Below are 17,661 nucleotides of genomic sequence, written 5' to 3'. Positions count from 1 at the left end.
TAGAAAATTTTTTTAAATCTGGTTTTGTGACCCTTGAATTATAACTAGGCATTTAAAGAACATTCACTTATACTAAAACTGTCTTTATTTTCTTCTAATTTTGTAAATATTTATTCATTTTTCATTAGTGACTTAACAGTGTTTCACAAAATCATAAGCCCTCAGGGGTATAGTTTCAGATCTACACAGAGTGTATATGAGTCACCGCACCATCCACCAAAATCCTATGCCCCCAGCCCCCACCCCTACCCCCACCCCCACCCCCACCCCTAGATCACCACCACAATTCTCACAAAGTCCAAGAGACAATTTGGTTGCCACTTTTTCCTTTGTAAGTTCATTGTGAAGGAAATTCATATCATATATTCCACCTGTGAGCAAAAACATCCAGTAGCTAGCTGTCCTTCACCTCTTTTGCTTATTTCACTTAGCATATTACCCACCTCCTGCTCCCTATTTTTGATTGTTTTCAAGCACGGCCAAAGCAGGACAGTTGCTCCAACACTTATCCTTCTAGAACGGACAAGTTATTCACTCCACTCAACACATCCAGCCCAAACTGCCTGTGCTTAAGCAAAACTGCGTCCTGTGCATCTGTTCTGTGTGACTAAGCAAAAACAAACAACTCAGCATGGCACTTCTTAAACTTAAGAGGGCCACATAAAATAAAGCAAAGTTGCACTAGGAGACTCAACCCGCATAGTTTTCATGGGCCACCAGCCTGCTAATTAAATAGTGACCAGTCAGTAAGCTGAGGGTCCACTGGTGCAGAATCCTGGCAGCCTTATTACTGACCACGTTAATTCACTGTTTTTTGCTAAATGCCTTTCAGTAGCTCACAATATGTGGAATACAAAGCGTGAGTGGAAGCATTTCCCAAATATGTGGTACCCTTTATGGCTCCCCGTCCATGTATTTACTCTCACCTGAGTCACCTGCCTGCAGAACATCCCAGGTACTGGCAAGCAGCATTTTATATGAGATTTGACTTTAGGGATGTCCAAAGTGGAGCAACAAGATGCCCTTTGGTTGGTACATTTACAAAGCTGGTGTGGCTGTCTGCATTTCTCTACCACAAGAACAGTCCTCTGATTCTGGGATATGTTTTCTTGTTTCGAGCTCTGCAAGAGAAAGAACAAACTCTAATGTAGGGGACAATCTGTTCTGCAGCTGGTAGCGATGGGAAGGGAGCAATACGGAAGCACCAATATTTGTGCTCAGAGGTGCCTATTACTCTACAATGATGCAGCTGCAGGCAACATGGCATGGGGGCTGAGCTGCAGTGTCCTCAGAGGAGCGCCAGCACCCATCCTCCTCCTCATCCCCAGACTCTGACCAAGGCTGAAGCAGATTACCAGAAAAACAAAATTGTGCCATGATTTTTTTTCCTTTTTCTTCTTTTTTTTAATCATCACTAGAGTTTTGCTTCTCCTGGTTGACTTTTTTCAGATAGACAGAGACAGAGAGACAGAATGAGAGAGAGAGAGGAATCACAATAACGAGTCCTCCTGCAGTGTGGGTAGAGTCAAACTAGAACTTGGGATGATGTGTGCATGACAAAATAGGTGCACTGTCCAGAAGAGCTATCTTGCCAGTCCAGAGCATGACCATAACTTTAAGTATTTGAGAAGTCAGAAATCTGAGTGTGCCAGCTAGCATCATGTTGAGGATCATTTTTCTCGGCATCTGTGACATCCAAGACTTACTCTGTGTTTTTTTTTTAATAAATATTATATTTTTTAATTTCATAGGACAGAGAGAAGTTGAGAGGGGAGGAGGAAATAGAGAAGAGAGACAGACACACCTGAAACAATGCATCACCACTTTTGAAGCTACCCTCCCCATGTCACCACCTCCCTGAAGGCTTCAAGTCAGCTTCTTTTACATGCGTGTGCTTAGCCAAGGTTCACCACCACCCAGTCCCAACCTGCCCTGTCATCTAAGCAACTAAACAGTGGTGCTCTCAGTGTATCCCTGGTCCAGCTGGGGTAACAGTCACTATGCATACACATGCATTCACAAAAAAAAAAAAAAAAATGGCAGTATTGGTTGGGAACCATCCTAAAGGCCATAAAGAAACTAACATTAGAATATACTACTTTGCCTTGACAAATGACACTATTTTTCTTTCCAGATTGATAAATTGGCATTAGGAATAGAAAACCTTAAATTTTGCATTTTAGTTGACATCAGAATTTCAAACTTAACCTAAGGATAATATGTTGGATAAGCACAAAAAATGAAGCTATAACCATCACAGTACCACTTATAACAAGGAGATGACATTGGGCAAACTAAGTGAAAAACACACATGCAATAAAATACTAGGCTAGGCAGTGATTTAAAATTGCATTGAAAATGTGTTCCTGAATTGTTAAGCTCTAAGGTAGATTGCTAAATAATGCTAGCCTGTATTTATAAAATGTTAACATATACACAAAAACATATAAATAACAGTGTTCACAGGCAAAGAATACAAGCTACAATGTCATCAGTATAATGATACAATGATTAATAATCTGTCTGCTTCCCCGTGGTTTATCAATTTTTTTCAGATAGTGTGTGACTTTTTATAACAGCAAAATATATATATTTTTGGAATAGAATTATACAAGCTTAAAGGAAAAAAAAACAGTTCAACAGGCTTATGTTTCTTCTATCAAACTAAGTGGCTTTCATTTACTTCTTCTAAAAAGCATGCAACCCCCCAACCTCTCTCCCCTATCCATGTCCAACTCTGTAGCAATTTCCTTCATATCATGAAAAAATTATTCAAAACCCCAAGCTCACTCATTCATTTAACTCCCTACCTCTTCCTTACTCAATATTCAATTAACATTGAACCACTTTAAGTCTTGCTATTTAAAAACCTGTTCTAATATGTTGTTTGTTTGTTTTTTCTTAAAATAGCCAGCTCTTCTTTTTACTTCTGAGTCTCTGAACATATCAGACTACAAGAGGATTTTTGTAAACAAGTCACTCTACTGTTCCATAAAGAGTGTCTTATACCTAGACTTCAATTTAGTCTGTAAGGCCAAAGAGGTGTGTAGAGCAAAAGGGAGCAACCCATAGCAAGTGTTTTGTTACAGGAAACAGATCATGATCTGGTATGACATAAAAATTCTTGACACAGATCAAGGTAAATATCTGTTTGAAATGTATCCTCCTAAATGAAAACTGGTGCCACCCCTAAGGAAAACCATATGGAGAGTCCTTAAACAAGTAAAGACACGTATTTTATAATCCAACACTACTACTTCAAGGCATGTATCCAAAGGACATGATAACACTAATTCAAATTTATATATACCTTGCATTCATAGGTTCAACATTTACAACAGCCAAAATATGGAAGCAGGGGGTCTGGTGGTAGCGCAGCGGGTTAAGCTCACATGGTGCAAAGCGCAAGGGCCGGCTCAAGGATCCCGGTTCAAGGCCCCAGCTCCCCACCTGCAGGGGAGTCGCTTCACAAGTGGTGAAGCAGGTGTCTATCTTTTGTCTGCCCCTCTCTGTCTTCCCCTCCCCTCCTCTCTCCATTTCTCTCTGTCCTATCTAACAATAATAATAAACTACAAGAACAATAATAATAAACTACAAGAACAACGAAAAAACAAGGGCAACAAAATGGAAAATAAATAAATATACATGTGTGTGTATGTTTGTGTATATATATATACATATATATATATATATATATATGCAATCTAAGAGTTCATATGATAGATGGCTGGATAAAGAAGTTAGGAGAAGCAGCGAGTGAAGGCACACCTGGTTGAGCACAAACATTACCATACACAAGGACCTGAGTTTGAGCTGCCACTCCCTGCCAGCAGAAGGGATGCTTCATGAGCGGTGAAGCAGGGCTGCAGTTGTCTCTGAATCTCTCTCCCTTTCTATCTCCCCTTTCCTGCTCAATTTCTCTCTGTCCTATCAGGTTAAATAGAAAAAAGGGGAAAAAAATGGCCACTGGGAGCAGTGGATTCACAGTGTCAGCACTAGGCCCAGGAAATAACCCTGGTGGCTATAAAAAAAATTAAAAGAATAAGTTACAAGATAGGTACACAAAGAAGTGCATGTAATACTGATGAAATGAAATAAAGTCACTGGACTGTATCAATATCAACTTCCTAATTTTGATATTGTTATAAATATGCCAAATACTGAATGATGGGGAGGAGAGGGAGATGCTAACAGCACTAGTTCTAGGACTGAATTTCTTAGACCTACAAGGCAGTTCACCTGGGGCCCAGGGAAGAGCATAAGAGTTCTGCAAAAGGCCTTCACTCTTGAAACTCTGAGGTCCCAGCACCACCAGAAGCCAGAGCTGAACAGTGCTCTGTTCTCTCTCTAACTCTGTCTCTATATATCTCTATCTCTCTCATTAAAATAAACTATTAAACAATAATAGTTCACGGGTGTTGTTGAGGTGGTCTGGTGTCGGGCTGCACCACGGAGAAGAGAGCGGACGTCCAGAGCAAAGGGGTACACAGATCTTTATTATAGGATGGGGGGGAGGTTTGGTTCAGACCACGTGGAGCCAGCCAGCAATGGCCGACCACGGGGGGAGAGCAGGGAGCGAGACCTCAGAGAGGGAGAGCCGAGAGCCCAGAGAGAGCGAGGGGAGGGGTGAGGGGGCTTTTTATTGGGCGACAACCAGGGGTGACGTGTAGGGCCAGGATTGGTTGAAAGGGGGCACTCTAGGATTTAGCGAGGCATAGGAAAACCTGGGGGCGGAGCCAGGATTGGTTGAAAGGGGGCACTCTAGGATTTAGCGGGGCATAGAAAAACCTGGGGGCGGAGACTGCATCAGAATAAGTCCTCAGCAACATCTCCTCCTATCCCTTTATATCTAAATGGACACAGTAAAGAAAAATGGAGCATGCTTAAATGTTTTAGAGGAATGCCATGCTCAGGTGGGAAGATGTAGGACTTTCTGTGGAGGAGGGAAGGCTTAAATGGCTGCCAACCTTGTGAGATTTAAATGTCCTCCTGTGCTCAACCCCTCTTCAGAGAGAGAGACTTACCTGGAGAGACTCATCTCATAGGTTTAAGCGCAGCCTGCTCAACCATCTCTTCACAGTATCTCTACATCTTTTCTATCTTTCTATCTAGTAATTGCATAAGATGTACAAAGTCTATAAAAGACTATCATGGGGCAGAAACCTTTTGGACATAAGCCTAAATGACATAACAAAATAGGAAGGGACACGAAGGGGAGAAGTAAAAGTCAGTGGGGTGTGAAGGGAAGGATTGGTGTGTAAAGGAACATTCCCTGCTTGAGTGGGGAAAAGGGGAAGGGTACATAATGAGGGGGCGGCAGGAGGCATGACCCACCAAACAGAGGGGCTATTTGGCATTGTATAGTCCTCAAGGCAACAGTCTGTAAAGTCTATGAATTACTCAGGATTAGTCTATGAAAAACCAGCAGCGTGAAGGGAAATAAGCTGCTTCAAAATTGTGTAAAATGTATATAGGGTATGTCAGAAAGTCCGATACAAGTCTCAGTCCGAAGTAGATGGCTAGGGGAGGAATTGGCAGGGGATGCAACGCTGCATGAGGGAGGTCAAACGCTGGAATGTTGCTCTTTTGTAGATAGCTAGCTGGAACTGCCAACACAGGTCAGAAGCAGGAACGGTAACCAGGCATGAAGAAAGTTCTGTCCTTGGAATTCGTGTATCAGGTTCTTCAGATCACGTTGAGTGACATCTAGGGTTTCGGGGGGTGTGCCACGGTAGTCGTGCCATCTAGTGAGTGACGTCAGGGTGTGCAGGGGTTCAGATGGTTTTTCCGGGATTCCTGTGAAAGAAACACAAACAATCTGCTTCTCGTGGTTAATTTGAACTGGTAACAAGTTATAGGTTTGTTATAGTTGGTACCTCGATGATTATAATTGGTTTAGAATCTCTTTATGATTTATTAAAAGGTCATCTAATGTGACCTCCTGTAGCAGCCTCTACCGCAGGATCTTGAGACCAATTTTAGCTAAAATATGTATTTTAAACAGACTCAAATTGCTTAGAGAGTTAACGCATATTCGTGACAATGATTTTAACGTTTACAGTGCCAGATTGATGCCAGATCTGTTGTGGATTAATTTCCACAAGATAGTTTACAGGGCACCTTTGGGGGCCCTTCAAAGGTGTCCTGTATATAAAATTTATATAGTTTAGTTTTGGGAATGAATAGTCACGTTGAACATTTAGACTTTTACCTAAATAGTAAGTTACCGTAACAATTAATATTTACCTTGTCTGGTAAAAGTGTAGCTGTAGGGTTACACTTCTGACCGTTAAGTTAGTCTTACCAAACTTGAGACATACCCATAAACATTTAGTTATAACAAACTGGAGGAAAAAGAACTTTTGTTATAAAAACACATTATTTAAAAACAATTTTAAATCTGTCATTAGTCACACAGTTTAAGACTAAACACTTACATATATACCAATACTATATATAAAATTCAAAAGAGGGAGAAAGAAAAAAAAATTTTTTTGGAATGTTTCTGGACGTCTCCAGAAACTTTGGCTGCGTCCAGCATTTTTATATAAGGCCAATAACCTTTTAGAGTACTCCAAGCAGATGGGTCATGCAAAAAAAAAAGAAAAAAAGTTTTGTCATTTAACACACTCATTCACAAAAACAACTGGCCAGTTATAACATAAGACATACAGGGAAAGGGTAGGAGAGAGGTCTCTGTGAGCCAGATTTGCAGGTTCTGCCATGTCGTATTACGGGTCCTGGGATGTATCCTGCATCTGGTCCTCTTGTAGTATTTCTTGTTCTTCAGGAATAACAGCGCCATCCTGCAGGTATTGTCGGACATGGCGGGCAGGAACCCAGACAGGTTTAGAGAAATTTTGAGGGAAAATGCATGCGAAACCCCTTCCCATGGTCAATAATGGGTCAGGCCCTTTCCAAACTTTATCGAGTGGGTCTCTCCATTTCACCTTAATAGATGGGAGGGTAGATGGTGTTTGCCAGTGAAGAATAATAGGGGGTAAGGCCGAGTTATTGTAAATATTAAAGAGATTTAACGTAGTTAAGGCTTTTGCTAGCTGGATATTGGGGGGATATGTTCCTCCTTTATCTTTATTTAGTTGAGCCTTCAGTGTTTGATGGGCCCTTTCGACAATGCCTTGTCCCTGTGGATTGTAGGGAATGCCCGTGGTATGAGTAATATTCCAGAGGGAACAAAAATCTTTAAATTGTTTGCTTGAAAACATAGGTGCATTGTCTGTTTTCAAAAGTAATGGGACCCCCATAACGGCAAAACAAGAGAGCATATGACTTACAAGCTTTTTAGCACTTTCTCCTGTCTGAGCTGTAGCCCACATAAATTTAGAAAAGGTATCAATTGAGACAAACACATATTTTTGTTTGCCAAAGTTTGGTATGTGGGTGACATCAATTTGCCAAATAGCATTAGCTTTTAAACCTCGGGGGTTAACCCCAAGGGTCTGGATAGCAGGTGTCTTTATGAGATTTGCACAAGAAGAGCATGTAGCAAGGATATGTTTTAACTGTGGTACAGGAACATCAGGGAATCGAGCTTGAAGGCCTTTAAGATTAACATGGGTTAGAGAGTGAAAATTAGCAGGATCAGAGACAGAGACTGGGAAAGTTTCTGTGGAGGCAAGGCGGTCAACTGCGGCATTCCCTTCGGACAGGGAACCAGGAAGAGGGCTGTGGGAACGAAGGTGTTGAATATACAGTGGTTGGGTTCGAGAACAGAGCATAGAGGCGATTTGAATCAAGAGAGGGGAAAGTGGGTTGTCATCAATTTTCACATACGAACGAGCAAGCCATGGAAGTAAGTTAACAGTATACACACTGTCAGAAAAAAGGTTGAAGGATTCTGGTACAGCTTTTAGTGCAAGAAAAACAGCATAAAGTTCTTTGTACTGAGGGGAATTATCAGGAAGCTCAGTAAAGAGAGGTTTAGGAGATTGTTTGTCTGGATAATATACAAGGGCAGCAGCTCCCCTTTTTCCGCCATCAGTAAAGATTGTAGGAGCAGAGGGAATGGGATCCCGAGAGAAAAGTTTAGGTGCTAGTAGAGGCAGAAGAGGTAAAGAAGCTATCAATTTATTAGAAGGAAAATGGTTATCTATTTGTCCTGGAAACCCCACGAAGCTTATGGCAAAGCGGGAATGATGGCGTATAAGCCACTCTGTATCTGTGAGAGAAAAGGGCAGAATGATTAAATCCGGTTCTTTCCCTAAGACCTGCACAGACCTATTTCTCCCTTGGCGAACCATGAATGCTAACGCATCTATCTCAGTGAGGAGTCTTGGAGCTCCTCCTACTGGCGTGTGAAGCCATTCGAGAACCCCATGGTCTTGCCACAGTGCACCTACTACTGTGGGGGTGGAGTTGAAGATTAGAAGGTTTACTGGAGAGGAGGGGGAGAATCGAACAAGGTGCATGTCCTGGAGGGCCTGGTTAACCCTTTCCAGTGCCAAGGAGGCCTCGGGAGTTAACTTACGTTTTGAAGAGGGCTGTTTGTTTCCTTTCAACAGGTCAAACAGTGGTTGGAGGCAGCTTGTGGGCAGATAGAGATACTGCCTAAGCCAATTTAAATTTCCTAGAAAACTTTGTAAAGAAGCAAGAGTAAGGTTAGAAGGGAAGGTAACATTAGGTTTTAAGGGACGAATTTGCGTTAGAGAAATCTCTGAACCTAGGAAGGATATTGGAGGGATTAGCTGTATCTTCTCAGGGGCTACATTAAGGCCGCTTTTCTTTAATGCAGGAATGAGAAAATCACGTAAGGCATAGAGATCTGTATCTGATTTTCCCCATATTAAAATATCATCTGTATAATGAAAAATATTAAGGCCCTTATGAATATATGGGACAAGGGCAGATTTAACAGCCTCCTGACAAATTGTAGGACTATTGGCCATACCCTGGGGCAGCACCACCCATTCAAATCTGTCAGCGGGGCTGGCATTATTAATAGACGGAACAGAGAAGGCAAAACGTTTACAATCTCGCGGATGCAAGGGGATAGAGAAAAAACAATCTTGTATATCAATAGCTATGATTGGAATTCCCGTGGGAATTGCAGAAGCAAGAGGCAAACCCCTTTGGGGGGAGCCCCAGACCTGCATGGTTTTATTTACTGCACGGAGATCTTGAAGGAGGCGCCATTTTCCCGAGCGCTTTTTAATCACAAAGACAGGAGTATTCCATGGGCTTCGAGAATGACGAATGTGTCCCAAGGACAACTGCTCTCGGACGAGCTCTTTTAAAATTTTTATCTTATCCCTAGGTAAAGGCCACTGTTCCACCCAGACAGGCTCATTAGAAAGCCAGCTTAAGCGGGGTGTTTGGCTACGAACAGTGGCATTTAGTATTGGGGGTGCTGAATAGACCTGGTATCGCGGGAATGAGTTTTACGCTCTGCAGAGGCGTCTGTGGATATCCTAACATTAAGACATTCCAGAAGATCCCTGCCCAGTAAGTTGGTGCTAATATTAGCTACCAAAGGGCGGAAGTGTCCAGTAGAACCTTCTGGGTCTTCCCACATAAGCGAGTCTCGTGTGCAAAATGCTCTTGTCATCTCTCCTATTCCATGTAAACTGGGTCCAGGGATGAGTTCCCAATCTAGGGGAACCTCTTCTTGCCTTAAAATCGTCTTTGCTGCCCCCGTGTCAATCAAAAATTTAAAAGGAATATTGCCAATCTTTACTGTCATAGAAGGGTGACCTTGTTCTAAAACAGGAGTGGTCCACAAAATCTCAGGCCCCGAATTTGTACCATTCAGGGGCGAACCATCTTTATGAAATTGGGACCAACAATCTCTCTTCCAATGAAACCCCTTACGACATTTTGGACAAACAGTACGTGGTCTCTGGCTCCCTGACTGAAAGCGGGGTTGCTCTGGCTGGAGGCGTGGTTTCCCTGACTGGAGGCGTGGTCGCAACTTATCAGGACATTGGTTACGCCAATGTCCTTGGCGACCGCACTGAAAGCAGGCCCCGTTTTGCTTACGTGGGGCAACTGCATAGACCTGCGTCGTAGCGGGTGTCCCATAATTGCCTGATGTAAGCTCCTGTGTCACTAGAATCCAATTATCTGGGTGTAGGTGTTTAAGATTAAGGCATACCTGACGGAATTGTGGTGTCATGCCTTCCCAGACAATAGAGCGCAGGAGTAGTGTGCGGACGTCAGGATTATAAACCTTTCTCTCTAAGCTTCTCTTCACCCTTGAGATGAAGCTCGCCAATGACTCATCAGAGCCTTGGTGAAAAGAGTTAATGGGAGCTGATGGATCTACATCAGGTGTGGTCACCCTTTCCCATGCTTGTGTTGCACAGATGCGTACCTGTTCAAAATAACCGGTTGGAAACCTGGCTTCTGCCTGCTGAGCTCCAGATTCATAAGCTCCTGCTCCAAACAAAGCATCAGAATTCCATTCTATCTGTTTGTTACTATTTTCCTGCGATTGCCTAGAGCACTCATCGCGGAAACATGCCTGCCACTGAAGATAGAGAGGGTCTGGGAGTGCAGCACGAGCCAGTTCTTTCCAGTCTTGTGGTGTATTTAAATGCTGGTAAAAGCTTCTCAAAACGGACTTGGTCCATGGAGAGTGCATACCGTCCTCCCTGACTGCTTGCCTGAGCGTTCCAAGTTCTTTCGAGGAATATGGCTGCCACGGCTGAGGGTTTTGTTTAGAAGGGGCCAAGTTTACCGGGAATGTGTGGATTTGGTCCGGTGGCGCGGGAGAGGGAGCTACAGAAGTGGAAAGTTCAGTAGAAACTGCTGTAGTGGCTGCAGGGGAGACTAAACGCATATCTACGGGGACGGAGCTCCCGGGTGGACTGCACATGGTTTAAAATCCTTAAATGCTGAAAAAATATCCTTTAGCTCTCAGCCACTAGATCTCTTAATGGTGATGTATCAGCAGGGGGCGGGGTCAGGGACGAGGAAGCCTCAGGCGGAGCTGAAACCACGGCAGCAGGGGCCAGGGGTGGGGTCAGGAAAATGGAAGCTGCAGGCGGAGCTGAAACTGGGACAGCAGGGGCAGGGGCGGGGTTCAGGAACGCAGAAGCTGCAGGCAGAGTTGAAACCGCGGAGGCAGGGGCCGTGGGCGAAGCTGAAACCGGGACGGAAGGGGCAGGGTTCAGGAACGCAGGCGGAGCTGAAACCGGGATGGAAGGGGCGGGGTTCAGGAACGCAGGCGCCTCAGGCGGAGCTGAAACGGAAGCTGAAACCGGGACGGAAGGGGCAGGGTTCAGGAACGCAGGCGGAGCTGAAACCTGAAAGGTGGAAGGGGGTGGGGTCAGAGGAGGAGCGTCCGAACACGTGTGCGTGTCTGTGGGAACGGACTTCTTGGGTTTAGCCGCTGATCGCTTAGGATGTCTAAGTCTTAAGCACATGTGATTTAACTCTTGTACCTCAGCCTCAAGGTCACTTATCCTTATGGCATACCACGTTTTACATATCTTGAAAGTGGCGACCACAGTTAAAAAAATCCAAGGGGTAGCGAAAATTAAACCTTTTATGACAGCGGGAATCTGTCCCAGGTCAAGAGATAATGACTGGGACACCTCCTCATAAAACGAGAAATTTCCCATAGTGGAGAGAAACGCGGGGCCACAGAAGTGGGCGGATGCCACTTACCTGTGTCTGGGCGGTTTCGGAGACCTCAGGCCGGGCGTGGTGTGGGTACGGAACACTATGGGCGCCAGATGTTGTTGAGGTGGTCTGGTGTCGGGCTGCACCGCGGAGAAGAGAGCGGACGTCCAGAGCAAAGGGGTACACAGATCTTTATTATAGGATGGGGGGGAGGTTTGGTTCAGACCACGTGGAGCCAGCCAGCAATGGCCGACCACGGGGGGAGAGCAGGGAGCGAGACCTCAGAGAGGGAGAGCCGAGAGCCCAGAGAGAGAGAGGGGAGGGGTGAGGGGGCTTTTTATTGGGCGACAACCAGGGGTGACGTGTAGGGCCAGGATTGGTTGAAAGGGGGCACTCTAGGATTTAGCGGGGCATAGAAAAACCTGGGGGCGGAGACTGCATCAGAATAAGTCCTCAGCAACACACGGGGCCAGGTGGTGATGCACCCAGTTAAGCTCACATATCACCACTCTCAAGGAACTGGATTCAAGCCCCCACTCCCCACCTGCAGCGGGTCCACTTGAGGAGCGGTGAAACAGGTCTGCAAGCGTCTTTTTCTCTCCCTCTCTATGTCTGCAAGTATCTATCTTTTTTTCTCCCTCTTTATGTCCCCACCCTCCGATTTTTCTCTGTACTGTCAAGTAAAAAATATGTAAAGAAGGGAGTCGGGCAGTAGTGCAGTAGGTTAAGTGCATGCGGCGCAAAGCGCAAGGACCGGTATAAGGATCCCAGTTCGAGCCCCTGGCTCCCCACCTGAAAAGGAGTCACTTCACAGGCAGTGAAGCAAGTCTGCAGGTGTCTATCTTTCTCTCCCCTTCTTTGTCTTCCCCTCCTCTCTCCATTTCACTCTGTCCTATCCAACAATGACGACAACAATAATAACTACAACAATAAAACAACAAGGGCAACAAAAGGGAATAAATACATAAATAAATTTTTAAAAACTAGAAAGAAAAAGGTGGTAAAAATGGCTGCAGGGAGCAGTGGGTTCATCATGCCTGCACTGAGCCACATCGATAACCCTGGTGGCAAAAAATTAATGGAAGTTCACCTGGATAATCAGCCTCCTTTGCTATGCATTAGATCTAGTTTTAAGCCTGGATCCCACCACACTGGAGGAAGCTTGGATATTGAGTTGTCTTTCCCTCTCTGTGTGTAACTGTCTCTTAAAAAATAAATAAATAAAATAAATAAATAAATATGAGTTGGCCCACAGCAGTGAAGGCCTGCTGACAAAAACTATAAACACTTTTTTTGAAGACTAATTTTTCTTGTTAAGCTCTCTTATCAAATGAAAATGTAGATCTCCCCTATAGCCCACATTTCTGAAATTTTAAATAATTCCTAACTTTAGGTGTTCTATTTTATGTTGGTTGTCATGGCGATGTTTTAAAAAGGGGAGAACTATAGCAGTCCTATTTTCTCCAACTATCTGGAATAGTGTTTCCTTAGTGTAGCATATGCCATTGATTCCCCACGCACATGGCTTGGCCAGCCTTGGATGTCACCTACAGATAGATGCCAGAGATCTGACACATTAAGAGCAACTCTCAAGCAGTGATGGACAAGAGAGGGGATCAGAGGTGGGGGGGATGCTTTGGGGTCTTCATGAATGATGGTGGAAAAGGACCTAAGCTGGGGGTGAGAATGCGCTATAGAAAACTATCACAGAGAGATGAAAAACTGTACTTGTCAGATCAGTGGGGTAAACAGTCAAAAATACACACATATACATATGTGTATATATATATATATATATATATAGAGAGAGAGAGAGAGAGAGAGAGACGGAAAGAGAGACATGGAGAGAGAGTTTGGTAGCTACTGTCTGACCTAATCCAGATGTCCAGTTCTATTTGCAATTCTGACACCATCTTCCCAGACAATATTTTGAGTTCACCTGCGTGATAGCTATCAAGCTCAAGCAAAACTGACTAAAGTCATGGGCCTCCTGGGAACATACCTAAAATAGACTTTGTAGCTTCTATCAACCCTAAAATCCCTATTCTCGTCTGCTCTATTCCTACTTTATGGTTCCTGTTTATTAAACTTTATACATCTTGATTTATATGTTACCACCATTCAGTCACTAAGTTGCAAATGTGCAAATGCTACTGATTACATACATAATTCCCTGAACAGAAGACCTCACCTCTACATAGCCCTACCCCACTAGGGAAGATAGAAAAAGTATGAATCAACCAGCCAATGTCCATGCCCAGTGGAGAAACAATTACAGAAGCCAGAACTCCTACCTTATGCACCCCAAAAAGAATTTTGGTCCCTACTTTCAGAGGGGGAGAAATGTTAGGGGAAGATGACCAGAAAGAAGAGGGAAAAGTAATGACATTCAAAAGTAGTAACAGGTGTAGGTATGACTTAGAAAGGAAGAGAAGACCAGGTCATCAAAAAATGGGCATATATATATATGTATATATATATATATATATATATATTTATATAAATAATAGTCAATGTATATCTGTGACCTTGAAAGAACTACTCCAGTTTCCAAGGGAATTGGGGATACAGAACTCTGGAGTGGAAGTGGTATGGAATTATACCCCTGTTATCTCATAATTTTGTAAGTCAATATTAAATCACTGATAAAAAATTTTTTAAAACTGTACCCATGTGTCACCAACTGTACTATAACATACTACCCCTAAATAAAGAAAAATAAAAAAAGATTCCCAAACATAAGAAAATTCTTAAAGAAACATGGATGGAGCTGGAGGGGGTCATGCTAAGTGAAGTAAGTCAGGAGAAGAAAGGCAAACACTAGATGATCTCACTTACATGCTGGATATAAAAAAGCAAAGCAAAGGAGCAAAGTCCAACAAAACAATTCTTGAGGCTCCACTGAAGATCTGAAGTAAATAAAGAAGGGGGGGAGAAGGAGGACACTGAGGAAGGAGTTCCAGTGTGTGTGTTTTGTGTGTGTGTGAATGTGTGTGAGTGTGTGTGTTTGTGTGTGTGTGTGTGTAGACAATTTGAAGAGATGTGACACTGTTTACCTAAAGCATAGCCAGCCTTATAAACCAACATTACCTCAATCTTAAAAAATGACAGTAAAGCTTTTTAAAAGACAGTTACATTAAACCGAAGCAAATCTGTATTCAATGCACACATCTACCACAAACACACACACACACACGATGTAAGAAAACTGTCATACTTGTGTTCTAGATTATGGAAGATCGTCTTGGACCCACAAATCCAACAGCCTTATCAAAAAGCTGAAGTTTTGGCCTGTTTCCAAGAGGCCCCTTAATGAAAGTCACCTTATAGCAAACTCTGATCTGAAAATTAAGATGCTTGAAGGAACCTCTGGGATCCTAAAAAGTCACACTAAATATAACCACGCTACAATACCATATATTGTTCTATTAATTAAAATCTTAAATCACTCTCCTCTGAATACTGGATGGTATCCAGGTGCCCTCCACTGGCACCATCCTCAATGGTTCTGCTTATAAATATGTTCCTGTCTGTGTTTGTCTTAAAAGGCAAATATCTTAAGATGCTTCTGGAAGCTTGGGGGATAGAGTAGTTGAAAAGAAATTAGACTAGAAGTCTAAATATTTAGAACCCAGCTCTGCCTGTACCTGGGAGTTGAAGAAGGGAATTTTCGGGTTACTTCCCATGCATTTATGGGGTCTTAATTTACTTATAAGCAAAATTAAAAGACTGGATTAGATGAGAATTAAAAGATAATCTTTGTTTCAACTTGACAGATCTATGATCTCAGATGGTGCTCTTGTTTAGGAGAGATGGGATCTGCTGACAGCAAGATTACCCGTGCACTGATTCATTTAACATTTACTGAGAGTTCTGTGTGGCAAGCAGTCAAAGGGACCAACATGTCCCCCAACTTGAAGAAGCAGGCCTGCTCCAGTCTCAGCCACAGCTCAGATTCTACCCTCTTGACTTCAATGTCCCAACTTTTGTGTCTTAGAATCCAATGTCCACCAGGATATGCTTAGGCCACATACTTGTCTCCAGGCTCTCTAATAAGATACATAACGAATCAGATTTCCCCTCTCTTCCTGTTCTCCATCATGGCTCAGGACCAAGGTGAAAAGGAGAATCCTATATGGGAACTTCATATCCACAAGCTCTGCCTCAACATCTGTGTGGGGGAGTGTGGAGACAAGACTGATCAGGGCAGGCAAGGTGCTGGAGCAGCTCACAGGTCAGACCCATGTTCTCCAAAGCTAGAAACAGTGAGATCCTTCGGCATCTGGCATAATGAAAATATTGCTGTCCATTGCACAGTCTGTGGAGCCAAGACAGAAGAAATCCTGGAGAAAGAACTAAAGGTGTGAGAATATGAATTAAGGAAAAATGACTTTTCAGACACTGGCAACTTTGGCTTTGAGATCCAGGAACATATAGATCTGAGAATCAAATATGAACCAAGCATTGGTATCTATGGATTGGACGTCTATGCGGTGCTGAGTAGGCCAGGTTTCTGCATCACAGACAACCAGCACAGAACAGGCTACATTCAGGCCAAACATAGAATTAGTAAAAAGGAGGCCAAGTGCTGGTTCCAACAAAAGTCTGATGGGATCATCCTTCCTGGTGAATAAATTCCTGTTTTTATTCAAAAGATCAATAAAAGGTTTTCAATGAAAAAAAAAAAAAAGAAGAAGAAGCAGCAGATTTCCCAGCCTAAATGCCCATCAATGGATGGTTATCTAAATAACCATAGAGCAACAGCAGCTGTGTTTCTCTACTCTCCTCTCCCAGGTCAACTAGAAATACCAAAGGAGACCACCTGGGACCCAACAAGGCAGGACCAGAATGACTTCAGGAACCCAACAAACCACCTGTGAGTGCAATCACGTGTGGCTCGTGGTCAGAGAGGAGTCTAAAAAGAGACTGAGCGGTTGGTAACAGTCCTGGCAGTTTACCAGTTGAGGCACCACCTCCAGTCTATTTCACCAACAAGTGGATGGCTGAAGGGAGGAGAGGACTCCCCTGAGACTCAACAAATGCAACTGTGAGTCTCCATTGCTACTGCCCTCAGAAGCTGGAGCAGCAGCAGGGAGGCCCTGTGCTGACACCAGGGGACAGAGAACTAACCAGGAAACTCAGGAGAAGATCTAAACCTCGGTGGCCTAGTGGTGGGGCTGTGAGAGTCTCTTTGCATAACCACTGGATTATCTCTGCCCCACCCTGCTTTATCTCTTGGTCAGGAGTCAGTGACTAAGCTAAGAAGCCTACTTCTAGTTTAAAAACCTCAGGCTCCCATAGCCTACAGGGAAGAAAAAGAAGAAAACAGGCTTTTAAACCACTGTGCTACAATTCAGGGATTAAAATAATATTGAAACAACTGTCAATTTCCACAACTGTGAAACCTTGAATGACCTTACTTAGACACAAGTCAATCCAGGCAAGAGTGATCAATCATTTGAAAAGTACTGAGAAAGGGACCTCTTAACATACTATATAGAGGGGTTAAACCAACAAGAAGAAATATTGGAGAACCAAGACAAGAGTCCAATGAAAGCCCCCCAAAGATTGAACCACAAAATAATGAGGTCAACATCTAAACACTAGTTAAGGAAATAGTAACAGGAATGAGTAAAGAGTTTGAAAGAATTGTCATGAGAAATGCAGAAACAACAAATGAGACTCTGGGAGAAAACACTAATTATCTCAAGGTTCTTAAGAGAGCTGAAAGCTGAAGTAGCTGAGCTAAGAACATAAGTAGCTGAACAAGCTAAAACAGTATCAGAACAGGGTAACAAAATAGATGAACTCCAGAAAACAGTAGAGGGGAGAGAGAATAGAATAAATGAGGCTAAAGACAGAATTAGCAAGATCTAGGAGACAACCAAAAAGAAGTAAGAGATCTCAAAAAGAGATTAAGAGATACTGAAAACAACAACAGAGACCTATGGGATGACTTCAAAAGAAATAATATACGTATTATTGGCTTACCAGAGGAAGAAAGAGAGGGAGGGAAAGAAAACATTCTTCAGGCCATAATAGCTGAAAACTTTTTCAGTCTAGACAACATCAAAGACA

General features: G+C 43.2%; 1 pseudogene; it reads left to right on the top strand.

Annotated features, from left to right (window-relative positions):
- Positions 1 to 15,683: 15,683 nt before the first annotated feature.
- LOC103122679 (large ribosomal subunit protein uL5-like) lies at positions 15,684 to 16,372 on the top strand (annotated as a pseudogene).
- The last annotated feature ends 1,289 nt before the right edge of the window (positions 16,373 to 17,661 follow it).

Source organism: Erinaceus europaeus, chromosome 10 (genome assembly GCF_950295315.1).
Source record: "Erinaceus europaeus chromosome 10, mEriEur2.1, whole genome shotgun sequence".
Lineage (NCBI taxonomy): Eukaryota > Metazoa > Chordata > Mammalia > Eulipotyphla > Erinaceidae > Erinaceus > Erinaceus europaeus.
Note: the sequence above shows the minus strand (reverse complement) of the source record. Positions and strands in the feature narration are given on the sequence as shown.